Source organism: Phoca vitulina, unplaced genomic scaffold (assembly GCF_004348235.1).
Source record: "Phoca vitulina isolate PV1807 unplaced genomic scaffold, GSC_HSeal_1.0 scaffold2, whole genome shotgun sequence".
Taxonomy (NCBI): domain Eukaryota; kingdom Metazoa; phylum Chordata; class Mammalia; order Carnivora; family Phocidae; genus Phoca; species Phoca vitulina.
This window is the reverse complement of record NW_022589705.1, coordinates 33,043,970-33,063,679: the sequence shown is the minus strand read 5'-3', so window position 1 is coordinate 33,063,679 and position 19,710 is coordinate 33,043,970. Positions and strand designations below refer to the sequence as shown.

The window sequence follows — 19,710 nt, the reverse complement described above, 5'->3', positions numbered from 1 at the left end:
GCCATAAAAAGATTTGGGAGGGGCGCCTGGGTGGTTCAGTTGGTTAAGCATCTGCCTTTGGCTCAGGTCATGTCACAGGGTCCTGGGATCTAGGCCAGCATCAGGCTCCCTGCTCAGTGGGGAGTCTGCTTCTTCCTCTACCCCTCCCCGCTGCTCACGTTCTCTCTCTCTAATCTCTCTCTCTCTCTCTCTAATAAATAAATAAAATCTTTTTAAAAAAGATTTGGGAGAAGAGTATTTTAGATGGCCAGAAAGGCAAGACAACAGTAAGGAATAAACTTGATATGACCCTGATAAAGGAAGCTACTATGCCTGGAAAGGAAGCAGGAGAGTACTAGGGGGAAAAAAAAAATTCCATGAGGCAAAGGACCGTGTAGGTCTGTGTATGTCTTGGTAAGCAATTTAAAGTTTATTTGGAGTATAAGCTGAAAGCACTGGAAGGGTTTAAGCAGAAAAGTGATAGGATCTGATTCAAGTTTTTGGAAAGATACCTTTCTACATTGGCTGATAAAGTATTATATAGTTTGGAGCAGGAAGTCCAATGAGTAGATCATTGAAGAAGTTCAAACAACAGAAGATGGTGGTTTGGAATGGATGGGGGCAGTGGAGTGACAATATGTAGACAGGGTCAGGAAATATTTTGGAGGCAAAGCTTTAGAACTTGCTGACGTATTAGAAGTGAGGAGGTGGGAGGGATAGAGAAAAATCAAAGATGACTCCCGAAGATTTGCTTTGAGGAGGAACACTTTGGTAATAGAGGAGGTTAAATAAACTCCACTATTTTAATTTATATAATATCGAGATACCTGTTAGTCATCATGATAAAGGTATTGAGATGGAGAGAGGTTGAAGAGAAGACATTTAGATTACCAAGTTTGAACTAATGATAAAAATTTGGAATTATCAGCGCAAGGATGGTGTTTAAAATTATGGAGCTAGATGTGGTCAATAAAGGGAAATCTTTAGTTATCGTTACCAGGATCATTGGATTTTTCAGTTAAGGTAGAACAATTCCTGGGTTTCTCACATCTGAATCGCTGAGGGATCAAAGAGTGACTTCGTCAGTCAGTTAATGATATACTTAGGTCACAGTGCCTTTGAGAACCTAAACGATGCAAATTCTTTATGTATGTAGACTCAGTCAGTGATACGCAGTTAGTATAGTTACTTTATGCAAGTGACTAGTGTTCTCTTTAATGCTATAATTTTCAGAAGAGAGGAAAAGGAATTACTGCGTTAAATCTGTATTTGGATCCATATGATGGAGCAGCCAGTTGTATGGAGGTGTTACTAAATGGCATTTTAACAGAATGGCTTAGTCCTGTTGATTCATTTTAGAAAATAGATTACCATAAAATATGTGGCAATTTGGAGAATCTCTGTAATGACTACTTTAAATATTTTCTAAATAAGTATTTACATGACTCTTTTCCCTTGAAGCTGTTAGTGCCTGTTAATTAGTACCTGTCTAAGTGTTCCAGCATAAGCAGCTGTACACCCATTGCTAAATCCAATAAAAAATATGACACATTTCATTTCAGAGGAGTCTTGAGTTGTTCTCACATATTTTTAAAGACTGAAGATTGTTCTGATTTTTCCCATTATATCAGAAAAGGTGTATTTCTTTTTTGCAGAGAAACCATCAAGCATTTTGAGCAAGAAAAAATGATATGATGATGATGATGAGAATGATGATGATGATGATGGTGATGATGATGGTGATACTGTTACTGAATAAGGTGGCATTCCTTATGCAGATGTTAGTGACAATAACTAATCTTCATTGACATACTACTATATCACAAGCATTAGGCTAGGAGCTTGAACTACATTATCACAACTCTGCAAAATGCTATTAGTTACTCATTTTGCCAATAAAGAAAATGGAATTGCTTTAGAAGATAAGCACATTAAATTACTTGCCCAAATTCACTTGGCTATAGGCTAGGATCTGAATCTTGGTCTATCTAACTCCACAGCATTCTTTCCACTTTATCATCCTGTGCATCATCTTGTCTCAGTTCTCTGCCTTTATGCCGGTCACACATCTACATTTAAAAGCAAATGAAGATAATTCCTAGGTCAAATGTGTGTGTATATATGTGTTTAAATTCCTAAGGATATAGCACCAATTGCTATAAAATCCGAAAGAAATCTGGTTTCACAAACTGTAGCCCATGCCCCACCTCTAACCCTGAGGCCTCACCATTTTTAAAGACTCTATTGGACACCCAATTGCCTGAAGGTACCAACACATCAAATCAGTAGTGTTAAACTGTAATCTCTCCCCCGCACCCCAACCCGTGATAGATTCAGTATACAAATAGCACAGCTCCTGGGCTCCTGGAGTGAGCTAATTGTAGGAGAATCTGTCCTATAGGGACTCCAGAGTTCTGGTTTTCCCCAGTGGTACTGGTTTGAAAATTTATCCTTTACTTTGTGTTTTCCCTTTCCTGCCTCCTTTCTCCACTCTCCTAACAATGTTTTCTGAGATCACTTGCCAAATAGCCTACTTCTCAAACCCTAGCCTCAGGGTCTACTTCGGAGGGAACTCAAATTAATCATGGATTTTTTATTTCTAAGTAGGATTCTTATTTCTCATATATGTCCATGCTTTTGTTCTGGGCTTCAAAATCTTGGATCACCTATTGAGAATGTACAACAAAGAGAATATTTAAGCAGATGGCAGGCAATGTTGTATCCACCATGGTAATCTTTCTTCCCTTTCAATAAAATAAAGTTTCTACCATGCTCACTGTAGTCAGTTTCTCAATCCTGGTCTTTTAGGTCTGGGACAGCTTTACTTTCCAACTAAAGGTTATTTGCTTTTTGGCCACTAACAGTACAATGCCTGGAACTCTCTATATTTATCTAGTGTAGTCCTTTATGTGCAGTAAACAAGAGTCTAGGGCACAATGGAATCTCATATTTCATCATGGTTGCTATAGCACTCCTGACCTCAACCCAGAATTTTGAGAGCACAAGGCTGCTCCCAAACAAGTGTGGTTGAGTTATTTCATTTACTTGACACTTTTGACAGAAGAGAGAGAGAGTGTTTCATTCTTCAGGACTAATTTCTGTAGTGGTTTGATATACACAAGTGTAGCACTCAGACATAATTCTGAATGCTTTGGGTTTACCTTCACCCATGTTTCTTTATTCTACACAATTTTAAAAGTCATTTCATCATTTGGTTTTTAAATTAGCCAATGGGATGTTCATTACCTTATTTAGAGTAGTGGACAGTGGTTTGTTTACACTAAGCTCATTTTGTGCTGCTATGTAATTGAAGAGTTTTCTTTTCTGAAAGTAAGTTTCCCTGAAGGCATTATTGGAGAAAATGCATCTGCAGTATTTGCTTTTTGTAACTCCCTTTTTAATTTACTAACACAGGGAAATTTTATTCTCTTAACACATCTTGAGTTTGGTTCCTTCCTTTGTCTCTGAATCAAATAGATATCATAATTACTAGAATGTTTAATGTCCCATATGAATTTCTTAAATGCCTTACCCTCTGAGAATTCATATGGATGATTTAACCACAGGAAGAAGTAAACATTTCTTTGGACCTGTAAGAAGTAAAACATCCAAACCTTGAATAAAGAACCCTTCATATCATCTGAACATGTTCAAGTAGAAAAAAAAGGTAAGCCAAACCATCCACTGATGCAATGGTCATATCTTTCATCTTTGGGTTGGAAATTACTTTCCAAGCAGTGTTTCCACATCTAAAATATAGCTCCCATCACATTAACACCAGATATATAGCACTCTGTGCTAAAAGCATAAATTATATACATCTTGTTCTTCAGTAGCTCTGAAAAGGAAACGTAAGTGCATGGTCCTGTGGAAGAGAGAGGCTATTCAATGAGAGGCAATCAAGGATATTGCTAGGATGGTCCTGTTGTTTGTCAAGGTATGTCATAAAACCAAGAGGCTTGGGAGTCCAGTGGGAAGACTTTGTTCTGTATGAAGAAAACTATTTTGTGTAGCTTTTGACATGCCTTGAAGAAGGGGCGAGGTGGGGAGGATAGAATAAGGAGAACTAGCATCAAATATAACTCTTGACTTTATCATTTACCATCTGTACAACCATTTGAACACTTGAGGAACCATTCAAACACTTGATCCTTGGTTTTCTTAAATGTGCAGTAGAGGATAATCATAACTTCTTTAGCCTACCCTCACAAAGGTTTTATGAGAATAAATGAAATGTATAGGAAAGCAGTTTGTATATTATAAAACTGCATGCAGTAGTTATAATGACTTACCTTTATTGACTCTGTAGTGTGTGCTAGACATTCTTCCCAGTGTTTCACATATAGTATCTCATTAAATCTTCATGGCAACCTTTGAAGGACGTATCAGTGTTATTTTCATTTCATTTTACATTTAAGTAAATGTAAAATGGTAAAAAACCTTGATCAAGGTTACAAGGTGAGTGGAATATAGCAGAGATGGAATTTGAATCCAAGCAACTGAGTACCAAAGACTATATTATACTTTAAAGCAATGTTACTCAAAGAATGGTCCTTTAGCTGGAGCATGTCCATAACAAAATAAGTGCAGAAACTGAGAATAAGTATTTGAAAACTTTTGTAACTATTTGATATTGTCTCAACATCCAAGTACATGATTATTTTATATATATATTTTATAGTAATTTGTGTTTTTTTGTATTTTACAAAATATTGGTTTGCAGTGGATCAGAAATAACAACTAGCCTTCATTACAGATAGTTCAAGAAACACTGCTCTAAGTCACTACACAGTACATTTGTAATTGATTATTTCATTGGAATGTTGTGGACAATTTGTAAGATAGCCTAGCTATGGAAATCGGAAGTTAAGTTTTATAAATTAATATACCTAATTTAAGCTAGGAATGTGCTTATGAATACTATGAAAATAAACAATAATTCATGAAGCTAAAGCAAACTCCTTGATATCAGTCCTCATAGTCTAGGCAAGGTTGTCCTCTTTCTTCCTCTGTCTTCCATTCTGGACATTAGGTAGGGTATTACCAGATAAGTAGTTCTTCTACAGAACAAATACTCTACTATACATGGACCATATGGAGAGTTATGTGGGAAATGGATCTCTAGGAGAAAAGGACTTGCATATGCCAGATATCCCCCAAATCAGAAAAAAGAGGGAAAAGTGAACACCTGTGGTTGGAAATCCCATATTTGATCAATTATAGAACAAATGAAAAATACCTTTATCATGCTTAGAGATTTTATACCAATCCTCGGAATTATATTGAAATCACATTTTCTCCATGAGTTTGTTTCAGGTTTGTTAAGGATAAGTGTTACTCTTTCATTTTCTTTATATCATTTTACTTCTTTGAATATTTGCCATTTTCTTTTTTCTTTAATTTTTGTCCCCAACTTTTCTCATCAAAATCCCTCTCAAAGAAATAACTTCTGATAAAGCAAGAAATTCCAAGAGATTACTTTAAATATCTTCTTTGGGTTACATATAAAACCCATTGTTCAAGTCTTGTGAGGCACTTATGTGAAAACCAGGCTTATGTTTAGAAACTAAACTCAAACACATTTGATAAAGAATATAAAATCTGATTTTGTAAGAACAACAAAGGGATGTATAAGCCTCTTGGATTAAAAATAAATATTAAAGCTTGTGGAGTGAGTTACATTTGGATATTTTGATCAATCATAAATGTTTCCATGCAGGATATAGAAATTTAATGGAGACTGATTCTCTGAAATAGCTAGATTTTTTTTTCCTTTTCTTTTGGAGATACATAGTTTTGCTCAGAACAACAGTCAAGACAACAGTTTACAATCTCAGAGATGATAAATTCTACTCCCAAGTGCTCCATTAACTCAATGTATGACCTTGAGGATTTCTCTAAAATCCTTTGTGCCTCAGTTTCCTTTCTTGTCAGATACAGATGTCTGAAGTAACTAACTCACTTCACATTTCCTTTAAGGAAAAGTAGAGAAGGGAGAGAGAGGAGTGTGAACTATCTGAGATCAATGGAAATTGGTATCTAAGTGCTGTGTATTAATCAAATTCTGAGATGTATTAAATTTAAATGGGAATAACTAAATAATATAGAATTATTATAAATTGTTTAAAACAGAGTTTGGCACATAGTAAGCTTTAATAAACCTTAGCATTTGCTATTGTTTTTATTATCAGCATTACTAGTATTAAAAAAGTAGGAATTAGAGGAGCAGAGTCCCTATGAATGTTGTGAGCAAGACAATTTCTTTTAGGAATTAGACCTTACACAACTGTACAAGGAGCTGGAGGAGTTCAAGTTTGGAAGAGGAGATGGAGGATAGGAGAGGGGTTCATCAATTAGTCAGTCTAAGAACCAACCACATCAATCCACCAAAGTTAAAATAGTAAGATGAAGCAAATACAAAGTATAGGATTCCCAGTTAAATTAGAATTTCAGGTGAACAACAAATATTTTTTTAAGGATAAATATGTACTTACAGTAGAGGATAAAATATAAAGATTAATTTTCCAACCCATTCAGGAGTATCCTCTATTATGGGATATTAGATTATTACCAATATTTCACTGCTATAATCAACTCTTGAAGTATGGGGACATATTTGGACAAAAAAAGTATTTGTTGTTTTTCTGAACTGTATTTTATATGGCAACCCTAGACTATGAAGGGCAAGTTCTTTGTGAAGTCTATGAGAAGTTATCTTCTCTGTCTAGGTCTTACCACCATAGACTAGCATTTAGGCCTGGAGCTGCTCTTGGTCAGCATGGTCATCAGTCAGGAAAGGGAGCTGGACATGGAACAGAGGAGAGTAGGAAAAAACAGGAACCCATTTCTGCATTTGTCCACCATGACATCTGACTAAAGCAACCTTTAAAGGATAATGACTGGTGCTTCATTTCCACTTCCCAAATCTCAAGCAAATATCTCTTTTTGGCCAACTGTAACCCAGAACTATAAGCAAAGGGAGTTTAGAGAACTGTACATCCTGGCTTAACCAAATTGACAAAAGTGAAAACCACCCCTGTGATGATGATGATGATGATGATGATGACGACGACAAAGATACGGGTGTTTTCTCAAGGGAAGCTACTTCTTTGTAGCAGTTCAGGAATACATAAAGAAGCTTTACTTTACTCAGCATATGGTGAACTAAATTAGTGTGTGACAGAGTTCAAGTTAAGTGATATAATAAAATCACATTATGTCAAAAGCCATAGGATTTACAGACATAGTCCAGAATCTTCCACCATCTATGTTCTCAATTCAAGCCTTGACTTGGCAATGTGGAGATTCTACTTCTGAAAGCAACCTTGAACCCTGCAATGAACTGTTATCTATTTGAGGATAAATTAACAAAATTAATTTTCCAACCCACTGTGGTAATCGTCTCCTATGGGATATTTAGATTATTACCAATATTTCACTGTTATAATTAACTTGAGTAAATATCCTTACAAAATCAACATATAGAAATGCAAATATTCCATTAGAGTAACTTTCTTAGTGTAGAAATGCTAGGATAAAGGTAGCAATGTTTGCAAGACAAATGAACAATTTTTAAGGCAAAATATCTATTACAAAATTGTTCTCCAGTAAGGCTTTACCAATTAACACCCACCAGTTCAGCAATGTAGGATTATAAAATTTCTGACATCCACACCCACGCTGGGAATTTTCATTAAAAATCAGACTTACCATTTGAAAGGAAAAACATGTTGTTTTAGTTTTTATTTATATGGTGATTTCATATGTACATCTCCTGTGAGGTATTTGTCATGTTACGTACTATTTTTCTATTGTAGCATTTAGTTTTCTTGTTAATCCACAGTTACTTTCTTCCTGTTTCATGCCTTCTCATTTGTGGCATTTGATAGCATAGGACTTTCTTAAATAAGTGGTCATAGTCAAATCTGCTAGAATTATCTTTGTTTTCAGTTTGTAAATCCATGTGTAGGAATGCCTCTCTCCCACTGAAAGTATTTTAAAGGACATTTGTATGTTTTCTACTTTTTAAAAATTTGTATTTTATATCCAGGTCTTTAGTTCATTTGACATATACCATGAAGAAAAAAAATACTTTAACTTTTTTCAAATAATACTCTAATTATCTTTTTCTTTTTCTTTTATTTTTACTAAAACTTCCTTATCTCGTTTTAAAATGCCACCTTTATGATAAGATGTGTTGTATATAATCATAGTTCTAGCACAGGAGTTGGTAGTATGGGCCCAGAAGTCAGACTACAGGGTAATTGCAGCCACTTACAAGCTGTGACCTTAGGTAATTTATTTAATCTCCTAATGACTAAATTTCCTAATCTGTAAAATTGGAATAATGTTAGGATAAAATTGTTTTGAGGATTACAAAGATGAATTAATGTGTGTAAAGCCTCATAGAAGAGTGCCTGGTAGATAGTAAACACTCAATGAATGTTGGTTGTCCTTGTTGTGTAATGGAATATAAAATGAAGCACTTACTAACACAAGTCCAGATGAGCATTTTTGGTTATTAAAGACTGAACCCAAAGGTCACCTTGGAAATAGTCCCACATCTACCCCTTGTGTGATGTGACCCTACAATTTGATGTGATTTTGCCACTTAGGGAAATTGTTATGTCTCCCATGGTTAAGGGAGTACAGTAGACTAGAGTTATGTATTTGGAAATGGTTTGCAGATGGAATGTGAAATAGAGTGTGAGAGAAGAGCTAGGTCAGAATGAGAAACAAAGAGGGTTTGATACTTAGCTCTAAATTAGTCCTATATTTAAGAGATGGAAAGAAGAAAAGTAGAACTGTTGAAGAACATAGAAAGCAAAAGTCCTTTGGGTTGGGCACTGTTCTGGAATCAATTATGCCCCCTCCTCCCATTTATATGTTGAAGCCCTAACTCCCAATGTGGTGGTAGTTAGAGATAGGGCCTTTAAAGAACTAACATAACATAATAAAATAAAATTGAAAAAAAAGTAATTAAGGTTAAATGAAGTCATAAGCATAACAACGTAGTCCAATAGGATTTGTGTTTTTATAAGAAGAAGAGAATCCATTGATGCATTATATTAAAATGGAAACAAACAGTAGTTTTTTAAAGATTTAATTTATTTATTTGATTGAGAGATACACTGAGCACATGCACAAGTGCAAGCTCAAGTGGGGGGAGGGGCAGAGGGAGAAGGAGAAGCAGACTCCCTGCTGAGTGCAGAGCCCAACTAGGGCTCATCCCTGGACCATGAGATCAGGGCCTGAGCTGAAGTCAGGAGCTTAACCAACTGAGCCACCCAGGTGCTCCGGGGACAAATAGTATTTTTAATAAATAGTGTTGGAATGAATGAATATCCCAATAGAAAAAAAAAAATATGCCTTGACTCTTATCGCAGACCATACATGAAAATTAACTCAGAATGGATCATAGACCTAAAAATCAAAGCAAAAAATCAATTAAAGAATTATACTTAGCAATTTAGTGATATTTTAAATCTCTTAGTGTATGTTGCTTATTTTCCCTCTCTCTGTATTTTTCTTTTGAAAGCCTCCCTAATATGTACCTACTTGATCAATATTTTTAAGTTCATTGGATTTTTCAATATTCTTAAATCTCAGACTTATAAATCAATTCTATATATATTTTTTTCTCTTTTGTATTAATAAAATTCTGCTTTTATCAGTTCATTATCATAGTTCTAGAAAATAATGCCTATATGCTTTGAGAACTGGATATAAATCTGTTAGAGAAATATTAGAATTTAATAAGGTGAATGGAAAGTTTATAAAAATCCCTAGATTGCCTATGTTCCCATAATAACCAGTCAGAAAACAGAATATTAGAAAAAATACATTGTTTCAACAAATAAGGAAACATGGTAAGATACTTAGATATAAATGTTAGATATAAATGTTATAATTATTGCATTAGACCAAATTTAAAAATCTTTTAAAAATCTATGAAGACTCATAAAGAGGATTTAAATAACTGAAAAGACATATGCTTTTGGATAGGAAGATAAAATCCACTGGTTATGTCACTTCTCTCTAAACTAATCTATATATTCAACACAAACCTAATTAACAAGCAAGAGGATTTTGTTGTTGTTTGCATGCTTCTTTCTTTGTAGTTTTTAGTTTGGGATTTGATTTTGCATATAAACAAAATATGTTAAGTTCATCTTGTAAAATAAATATGTGAGGATAGCTAGGACATCTTTTAACAATTAAGAAAATTAGAAAGTTTTAATAATAGAGATGGATAGATATACAACTTTAAAATATATTAAAAATATAAAATAATTTTTGAAACTTGAGCACTAGAGATGAAGGAGTGTTTATAATGGCACTAGAGATAAGTTAGGCCAAACAATGAAACAGAGTAGAAGGAAAATAAATAGATTCAAATATGATTGGCTTAACATTAAGGTAATGATGCTATTTCAAATTAGTGGGGAAGGCAGGGATAATTCTATAAATCATGTGAGGTAAAAGTAAAGCTGGATCCTCACCTCATCCCTCAAAACAAAATAAATTTTGATGGAGCAAAGGTTTAAACTAAGCATAAAAGACCTAGAAAGAAAGCACTGTGAATTTATTCATATTAGTGAAATAAGAAAGGCCTTTTTAAATTTAGACATAAAATCTAGAAGATTTAAAGAAAAAAAAGATAGTATCAACCACATAAAAATAAAACATATATTTAAAAAATTACCCTAAATGAAATCAAAAGACCAACAGCAGACTGGAAAACAATTTTTTAACATGTATAACAGACACAAAGTAAATTTTCCAAATTCTCAAAATGGATGTATAAAATCTTAAAGAGGTATCAAGAGCTACAAACAGGCAGTGTACAGGAAAACAATTACAAATGTGCAATAAATATGTGATGCAATACTGAGCCTCAATCATAATGATACAAAATCATTCATTCATTCAGCAAAAGTTATCGAGCACCTCTTCTATATGTTGGGAAAACAGCCATTTACAAAATAAACACAAATCTCAGCCCTAATGGAGTTTATATTTCAATAAGCAAACTATAGACAATATAAATGAGTAGACAAAATAAATGATTAGAACATAGTTTATTTGATAAGGATTGAGTGCTGTGAAGAAAATAAAGCAGAGAAAAGAGAATGTGAGCTCTCAGAGAAAAGGGGAAGATTTCAATTTTAAACATGGCAGCCAGAGATGGCCTCCAATAAAGATAACAATGTAGTACTAAATTTCACAATTTCACATCCAACAGAAATATGTGTGTGCAGCAAAAAATATGTATGAGAGTGTTTATAGAATCATTATTTGTAATAGCAAACAACTTGAAACAACTTTATCGAGCATATCAACACTAGAATAAAGAAAAATTTTAGTATATTCACGTGGTAGAATTATATACAACAATGAATCTGAATATACTGCAGTTATAATAAAGCAACGTGTTGGAACCTCAACATAATGATAAGAGAAAAAAGTCATATAAGAAAACCTCCATTATGTGGTTCCATTTATATCAAGTTTGAAGATAGGCAAAACTGATATAGGTTTAGAAGTTAAGATGGTGGTTACCTTTGGGGAAGAGAATGCATGGGGATGTCTTTAAGGGTACCGGGAATGTTCCATTTCTTAGCCTGAGTAGTGAACACAGTTGTCTTCTCATGGGGTAATTCATGGAGCTGTTCATGACAACTTGGAACAGAGCCCATTTTCAACCTATGTTAAGTCTGTGGAATAAACAAACAAACAAAAAAAATCTTCCTGCTTTAAGTCACTGAGATTTTAGATTGTTACTGCAGCAAAACCCTGCCTATCCTGACTAGCATACTATATAAACATTCCTAATCTTTTCCTAACATATCAGCAAGTAATTTGTACAATTTAATTCTGTTGATTTTCATAATTATTCTAAAATTGTGATCTGTTTCTTCATAACTGCTATTATCTATTTTCTTATATTGTGAATCTCTTCGTTGGTTCCACATGTTTATCTCAGAAGTATACATCTCTAAACAGAGAATATCCTTGTCCCCCTTCGCTATATGCCTGGGTATACTTAGAATTTTCAAACATGCTAACAAAACTGGTAGATCTAAATTCTATTAATAATTAAGTTATGCAACAACCTGAGAGGAGAGAGTCCAAGTTGAATACAGTCCCAGCAGATGAACATTTTCTCGGCTCATTTCCTATGTTTAGTAAAGCTACTTCACCAATGGTCAATTTTTGGTATCCAGTTTCTGTTTGGCTGGAATAGGTTCACTCTGTGTCTGTAGCCAGTTCCCTACCTGTCACCCACCACATAAGAGAGAAGCCCATGTTACCTTGCTTCCCTGCTGAGATGTGTGCTTTGTAAGACTCCCAGGCAAAATTGAAGCCTTTTGGTATTGCTGCTTTTATTTTTGTCATATTTATAAAGCTATGTGTGAATAAATCAATAATGAGTTCAGCCTATCATAATTTCTATACCTCCCCATCCCATACCTATTCAAACTCTTAGTCTCACTCCCCAGGAGCAAGCTGTTTTACTTTCTGTTACCTTCAAAACACTAAATAATATACTTCTATCTCTGTTTCAATTTAAATATTTCAAATGAGTATTGATTTCCTAAAATTAAAAATAGTTTTCCTTAGTAAACATTTAACCTCCCCTCCTTCGCTTCTCAGTGCTATCAGTAGCATTTGTGTGTGTGTGTGTGTGTGTGTGTGTGTGTGTGTGTGTGTGTGTGATTCTTCTGTTGGCTATTAGATTTTATTTAGTATTTTAAATATTAGTGCTCCTCTATTCCCTTTCATAATTCCTCTGCCCTTCCACATCCCAGGCTGTGTGCTATTATTTTACATTTGTACTGGAATTTTGTTAGTATTTACATTCTAAGTTCTGCATTTACAACTAAGTCTTACACAGTTTATCCATGGGCTGACTAAAGCTGAAAACCATTCAGACATTATCATATTATTATGAATAAGCACTAGGATTACATTCTATTTCCTATGTAAACAATACCATAACTCCTGAGCCACTTAGAAGAGAATATTAGGAGCATCAAGACAAAGATGAATTCTCTTATATTCCAACAATTACTTGAAATCAATTGTTTATATACAACTTATTTTTTTCCTGGAATTTTACATTGTTTTTCCTTTTATCTTGAATAATATGCTGTATCTTGTTCTCAAGTTTGTTCCATCCCCTTAATCACACAATTCCTTTTAAGACTTTTGCCTTCAGAGACCACTCTCATAGAGCCCACCATCCTTCTACTGCATTCTAAAACAGCGACTTATAGACCTGATAGACCACTGTAGTTCTGAGGTTTTTTCTTTATTGCTCTTTGTTTCCTTGTTCTTATGTCTTTTTTCTTTCTTAATCTACTCGCTCATTTATCGGGAGTACAAACTCAGCTAACTTTGCAGAATGAGATTTGGGAGGTGTGGCTGCTCATTAGATGGTGTGGGACCTAGTGACCTCAACATCCATCCTCCTTTTCTCACTTAGGAGCAGAGTCCCAATTTATTTTTTAGCCTGCAAAATGCACAAATGAAAGATTCTACCCTGCAGCTAGGTAATTCTAATAATTTAAGGCAGCACTGTGTGCAACTTCAGGGAACACCCCTTAGATGGATGAAATAGCTGGCAAGAACTCTGCAGATACACATGCACCTACTTCTAACCAGAATGCAGAAGTGATGGGAGGAACTCCAGCAGTTATCTAAAACATGAGGTAATCCTGAGAATTGAAGCCATGCACCAAGAATAGCACAACAAAAAGAGGGGAATCTATGTCCTCGTTGATGTCATAGAACTGCTATACTAGCCATGTTACAATATATTGTACTTACAAATATGGATCCTGGCTACAAATACATTTGACGGACAGAAAAACATATTCCATTTGAGCAACTGTTATTTCTGATCTCAGTTACTAACTACTGAATACAATTATGTATTGAAAATCATAGTGGGGCGCCTGGGTGGCTCAGTCGTTAAGCGTCTGCCTTCGGCTCAGGTCATGATCCCAGGGTCCTGGGATCGAGCCCCACATCGGGCTCCCCACTCAGCGGGAAGCCTGCTTCTCCCTCTCCCACTCCCCCTGCTTGTGTTCCCTCTCTCGCTGTGTCTCTGTCAAATAAATAAATAAAATCTTTAAAAAAAAAAAAAAAGAAAATCATAGATTTCTAGGCTCTTAAATACCTATAAATATCTTAATTTTATCATACTTGGTTGTAATTTATTGTGACTCTAGAGTTTAAGGATAAAACATATTCCTTCAATGCTGTGGGCATTGTAGGCATCTCTTTTTTCTTTCTGAAAAATTTTAGAATGCTTTAGTTTTTCTTAATATTCTAAGACTTTACAAGAATGTGTCTGGATGTGAGCTTGTTTGATCTTTCATTCTTTTATTTTTGTGAATAGAAGTGCACCATCTTGAACCAGATGTAGTTTTTTGTTTGTTTGTTTTTTCAGATTCAGTTTTTAAATGGAGATGATTCATGGTGGTAAAATAGAATACAAGTGGCATAGTCCCTTTGTATTTCCCTTATCTCCAGCCTTCTCTTTTTGTCAATAAAGTTTTCATTCTATGTATTAAAAACCCAACAAAATGTTATTGACTCACTTAATTGAAATATCTCAGTTAGTCAAAATTCAGGCATGGCTCTCTTCCAGGCTTAGATGTTGTCAGGCCTCATCTCTTCATCTGTTGGATCAGTTTTCTTTTTGGCTTTTCTCTTATGGTGGTGTCCAGCAGCTCCAGGCTTATATTGACCCACCGCTAAGTGTAGAAGAGAGTTTCCCAGAATTTAGTCATATCTGTTTGGCTTAGTTATCTACCATTCCTCTTAAAATCACTGGCATACTTTGTAGTATATAGGCTTTGGACATGAACCTATCTCTGAACCAATCAGAGCAGCCAAAGGGATACAGTACTCTGGTTGCCCACTCTAGAACCAAGAGTGGTGTGGCAGATCGCTAGTTTCACCAAAAATCCATTGTCCATTTCTTACCTTATAAAAACAACCCTTGGATTTTAGTTAGCCTCATGGCTTAATTTTCCAGCCTCTGTTACAGCTAGATGTATGCTTGTGGCTGTGTTCTGATCAACAGCAAGTAAGAAGTGGTACATGCCCCTTCAGAAAAGTGAACTTAATGGGACAGGATGGTAGATTAACAGAAATGATGGAGCTTAGAGCTGTAACATTACAGCCCTGATTTTTTTTTTTTCAGTCTTACTTTGCATGAAAAAATAAATTTCAACCTTGTTTTAACTGTTATCTTGGGTTTTCATCATTAGCAGCTAAATCCAACCCTTTTTAATACAGATACGTCAGCACCATCCCAACCACATGAACTAACAATGGATATAAGTAGTCCACTGAAAAATTAGAACTGCTAAATTTATTCTAAAAGTATAGGAAATTGGGACACTTGGGTGGCTTAGTCAGTTAAGAGTCTGCCTTTGGCTCAGGTCATGATCTCAGTGTCCTGGGATCAAGTCCCACATCGGGCTCCTTGCTCAGCAGGGAGCCTGCTTCTCCCTCTCTCTCTGCCTGCCGCTCCCCCTGCTTGTGCTCGCTCTCTCTCACAAATAAATAAATAAAATCTTAAGAAAATAAAAGTATAGGAAATTATCTCTGGTGAAGTAAATACAAAAGATGAGTATGCAGGGAATACAGACAGGATTAACTAGTGGTGAAGCAGTTGGTTTATAGTAGGATGCTCCAGCATTCAGCTGTCCCTACCTGCGTACACTTAGATGTTCCCTAAAGGGTCCTCTATGAGGAAGGCAACCTTCTCTAGTTTCCAGTATAGATGCCAGCATTTCTCTACTTCAGTACTGTTTGTCATTATAAATTTAATTTCAGCCCATACCCTCACCCTTACCTGGAAGCCTACAAAACATTTTCCCATAAACTTTTATAAAGCAATTCGATTAATAAAACCAATTGTACTGTTTAAAATAAAAGCCTTTAGAAGCCTGTCAGCTATTTTGATATATGTAATATTTGAAGGAACTTCTTTCCTTTTTAGTTTCTTTAATGTATAATTAATTCTCTTAAAAGTGTTCAGATTTTGGGAAAAAGAAGCTACATTTTTAAAAAAATACGTCTATTTAGAAAACCAGAGTAAAATTTTTTCACTAGTTTCACATTTATCTTTTTCAAAGGATATGTGTTTGCCTTATTATGATAAATCCTGAAACTAAATTATATATATATCTTATAAGGACAAACCTGTAAATAGACCAGCACTGACAATAAAGAAAGCAAAGTTTTACAACCAGCGCTTTTGTTCACCATCTGCGTGACCATGTAAGAGTTACTAGAGAACCCAAGGTGCTTCACATCCCTGTCATCTTTTGTCATAGCCAGAATCAAACTCTTCCGGCCATTGGTCCTCATCCATGAGCATAACACTCATACTACTCTGAGCTTCCTCTCTTCGAACCTCACATCAGTATGCTGTTCTTTTGAGATCTCTATTCTAAAGCAGATAAATTCTCTCATATTCTCAGTTTTCACAGGTTTTCCCGTTCACCTTCTCACCTTGATCCTACTTCACTCTTCCCATAACTAGGTCATCTTTCCCCATGACACACACATCTCTTCCCTTATTCTACAACATTTGTTTTCGAGCTCATGGATACATGATTGGATCCCTGATTCTCTTCTCATCGTTCAGTCACTCTGTTCTCTTCTTCGTCGTTTTAGCTTAACACCCATGGCCCATTACCCTGCTCAATACACAGGTATCTAATCAATACACATGCATCCTCTAATGTTTCATTAAACTACCCTGGAACACACCATTTTTCAACACATTACTTTCTCTGATCTGTTCTCCTTAATATTGTCCAGAGGCTTCTTTCTAGAGTGCATATATGTGAATGTCCCTCCTGTCTTAATTTTTTTCCAGTATTCTGCATGGTTTTTCAGTTAAAGTCCAAATAGCAAAAGCAGGCCTTTAATGGTCTTGCTCCTGCTTTCCTTCCCATGCATCCCTCACTGTTTCCCCCAATACAGATTCCATGTCTGACCTTGCCACATGAACAACTAATCTCACTCCCTGAACCTGTCTTGTTCTCTTCAACTTCAGGCCATTGTTCATGGATCTCTGCCTAGAATATTAATACACCTCCACCTTGTCCAAACTTCAGCTTAGAACTGGTTCCTTTTGCCATTTCTGTCACTTCTCCCTTCTTCTCACCCTTTACTCTGGAATAAAATCCCTTCCATAGCACCTTATCTCACCTTTTTCTAACACCAGTCACACCTGATTTAATTGTTTATTATGGTCACTCCTCCCCACCTCCTAGTAATCGGTAAGTTCCTTGATGGCAAAATTTATATGCATTTTCCTCTTGTTTAGTATAGTGCTCAATAAACATACAAGGAGCGAATTAATCCCGTCTCTCTCAGCTTTTGTTCTCTGCATGGTCCAATTCTCCCAGATGAAACAGTCAATGTTTTGGATTAGTTTCTTGCATTTTACTGTCACTTTCCAAATAAGTCTGGGTCATGGAAGATTTACTTAATGCAGGAAATGAATAGAATAAATGTGTACATAGATTGCATGCCATGGTAATTAAATCATTAGTGCTGAACACTAGTATTTAGACTAGAGCACGTTAACGTATGTTTTTATTTGTCAGAAGCAATAAGTAAAGATGAAACCTAGTAATTATAGACTATGAATAAAAAGGAGTTTTCCGGGTGGTCTTGTATAAGTCTTAAAGAAAGGAAAGCAAAAGGCAAATGTTCACCAGTATTTCTCCTGACTTCTTTATTAAATATAATAGTGACCTTCTGATATTCTGTGCTGCTTTCAAAAATCGAACTGGTAGTATTTTTGTATGTGTAATACTGTTGTCTCGGATATTCATCAGCGGTCTTGTTCACTTCTGTTGACTCTCTCTTCTATGTTCTCATCCTTGTCCTTCTCTGCTTTCTAATTACCTGTTCCCCACTCTGATATCCTCAGCCAACCTCTCTCATCCTCTCTTTCCCAGTCACCTCCTACAAGCCATTGACCTTCTGCCATCCCCCTTTGCCCCTCCTCCACCGAATAATACTAGATTGATGTGGTGAACTGTTTGTGTGGAAATGTAATACATAGTTACTTTCACTTTTTTTTAAATGTGTAAGTCGTTAACCTGTTTGTTACAAAAGTACCAATATTGCTAGTGATATTTTAGTATTGCATGAAAAAAATAGCAAAATATTTAGTGTTGTCATTTTTTTCTCTGGTATTAAAATCAACAACCCTATCCAAAGGACAGGCATTGTTATGTCTATAGAGGTGTATTCTATTGTGGGATTGAGTAGCCACTCATTCTTTCCTACAGCCAGACATGAGCATCCCACCACATCCATATTTACCAAGCAGATACTTGGTTACTAATGCAGTTGATTGGATATTCAATATAAAAATACCCTTTTATAGTGATGGAAATATTCTTGCCCCTGTTTAGGACATCCTTCAGTAATTAACAAATTAGCATTTTTATTTTTAAAATAAAGGGCATTTGTTTGATATTTCAGCTCCTTGTGGGTGAGGAGAAAAATTATCATGTGAACCATGTAACAGGCAATAGAGGAACTTCTTCATCTGGGGCATTGAATTGCTCTAGTACAACACTCTTGGACTCTGCATATTACAAGAATAGTATTCCCAGTAGACACGAATGGGTGAATTTAGGGTACAAGAATCTAAACCTAACCTCCTCTTAACCATCCTAAACCTAATCCTACTGAGAAAATGAGAGACTTTTCCCTTCCTACATCTCTAAAATACGGCTTCCTCTTGATAGTTGGAAAGGCTATGACTCCGCTTGACTGCATATTATCACTTGGCTTTGAGGATCACCAAAGCTCAGGGTGTAGAGAACGTGGAGTGTAAACTCCATCCACTCACTGCATAGACACAGTTTTCTCCTGGCCTGCTCAGTGATTTAACAATTTCTGGCTCACAACATTATAAATCACACATGACATCTCTTCTAAGACTGCAGTATCAGGGTGTGAGTTTGGGCCTCGGAGGAGAGTTGTGAGGAGAGCAAAAAGTTGTGAGCTGTGGACCTGAACAGCTGCTTGGTGGTGGCAACGGCAGCTGTTACAAAGAAATGCCTTTACCCCCAATGTGCTTCTCTTGCTCTCTTGTCCCCTTTCTTGTCAATAGCCAGTCAACATTTATTGATTGTGCAGAAGCTAAGGGCTAATTCTTCTGGGTAAGCTTATCCATCTGCCCCGTTTCTTTTGGCTTACATTGTCTCTCCAGGGTTTTATTTTGTTTTTATAAACATCTTTCTATCTACCTGCTCCTTCTCACCATATGGCAATTCTGATATATATCTTTTTTGTTGGAGGAGGAATGTGAGACAACAGGAGAGAAGAGGTCCCTAATGGAAAAAAAAAAATTTAGAACACTTATCAGAGGAGTGTATAGTTTAATAAGGGCTGCTTTCTTAAGCATGATGTTAATCACATTACGATTAAACATTTTCTCCCCAAAACAAGGAAGACTGATTTCCATGAATACAAATGTTGTCTATAACCAATGTCTCCAGTTCTCTCTTACCAGTCAAGGTGAAGCCATTCAATCAGGCATCTTCTCACACTACTCTAATAAAATTATTTTTGCCTAAATCACAAATGACCTCCACATCACAAATCTAAAGAGTATTTTTCAATTCTCATCTTACTAGATTTCTCAGTAGCATTCAAGTCATTCAGGAGTATTCA

At 35.6% G+C, this 19,710-nt stretch overlaps 1 pseudogene; it reads right to left on the bottom strand.

Moving 5' to 3' along the window:
• Positions 1–16,371, bottom strand: part of LOC116626549 — a 70,663-nt pseudogene extending 54,292 nt beyond the window's left edge.
• Between the last annotated feature and the right edge of the window lie 3,339 nt (positions 16,372–19,710).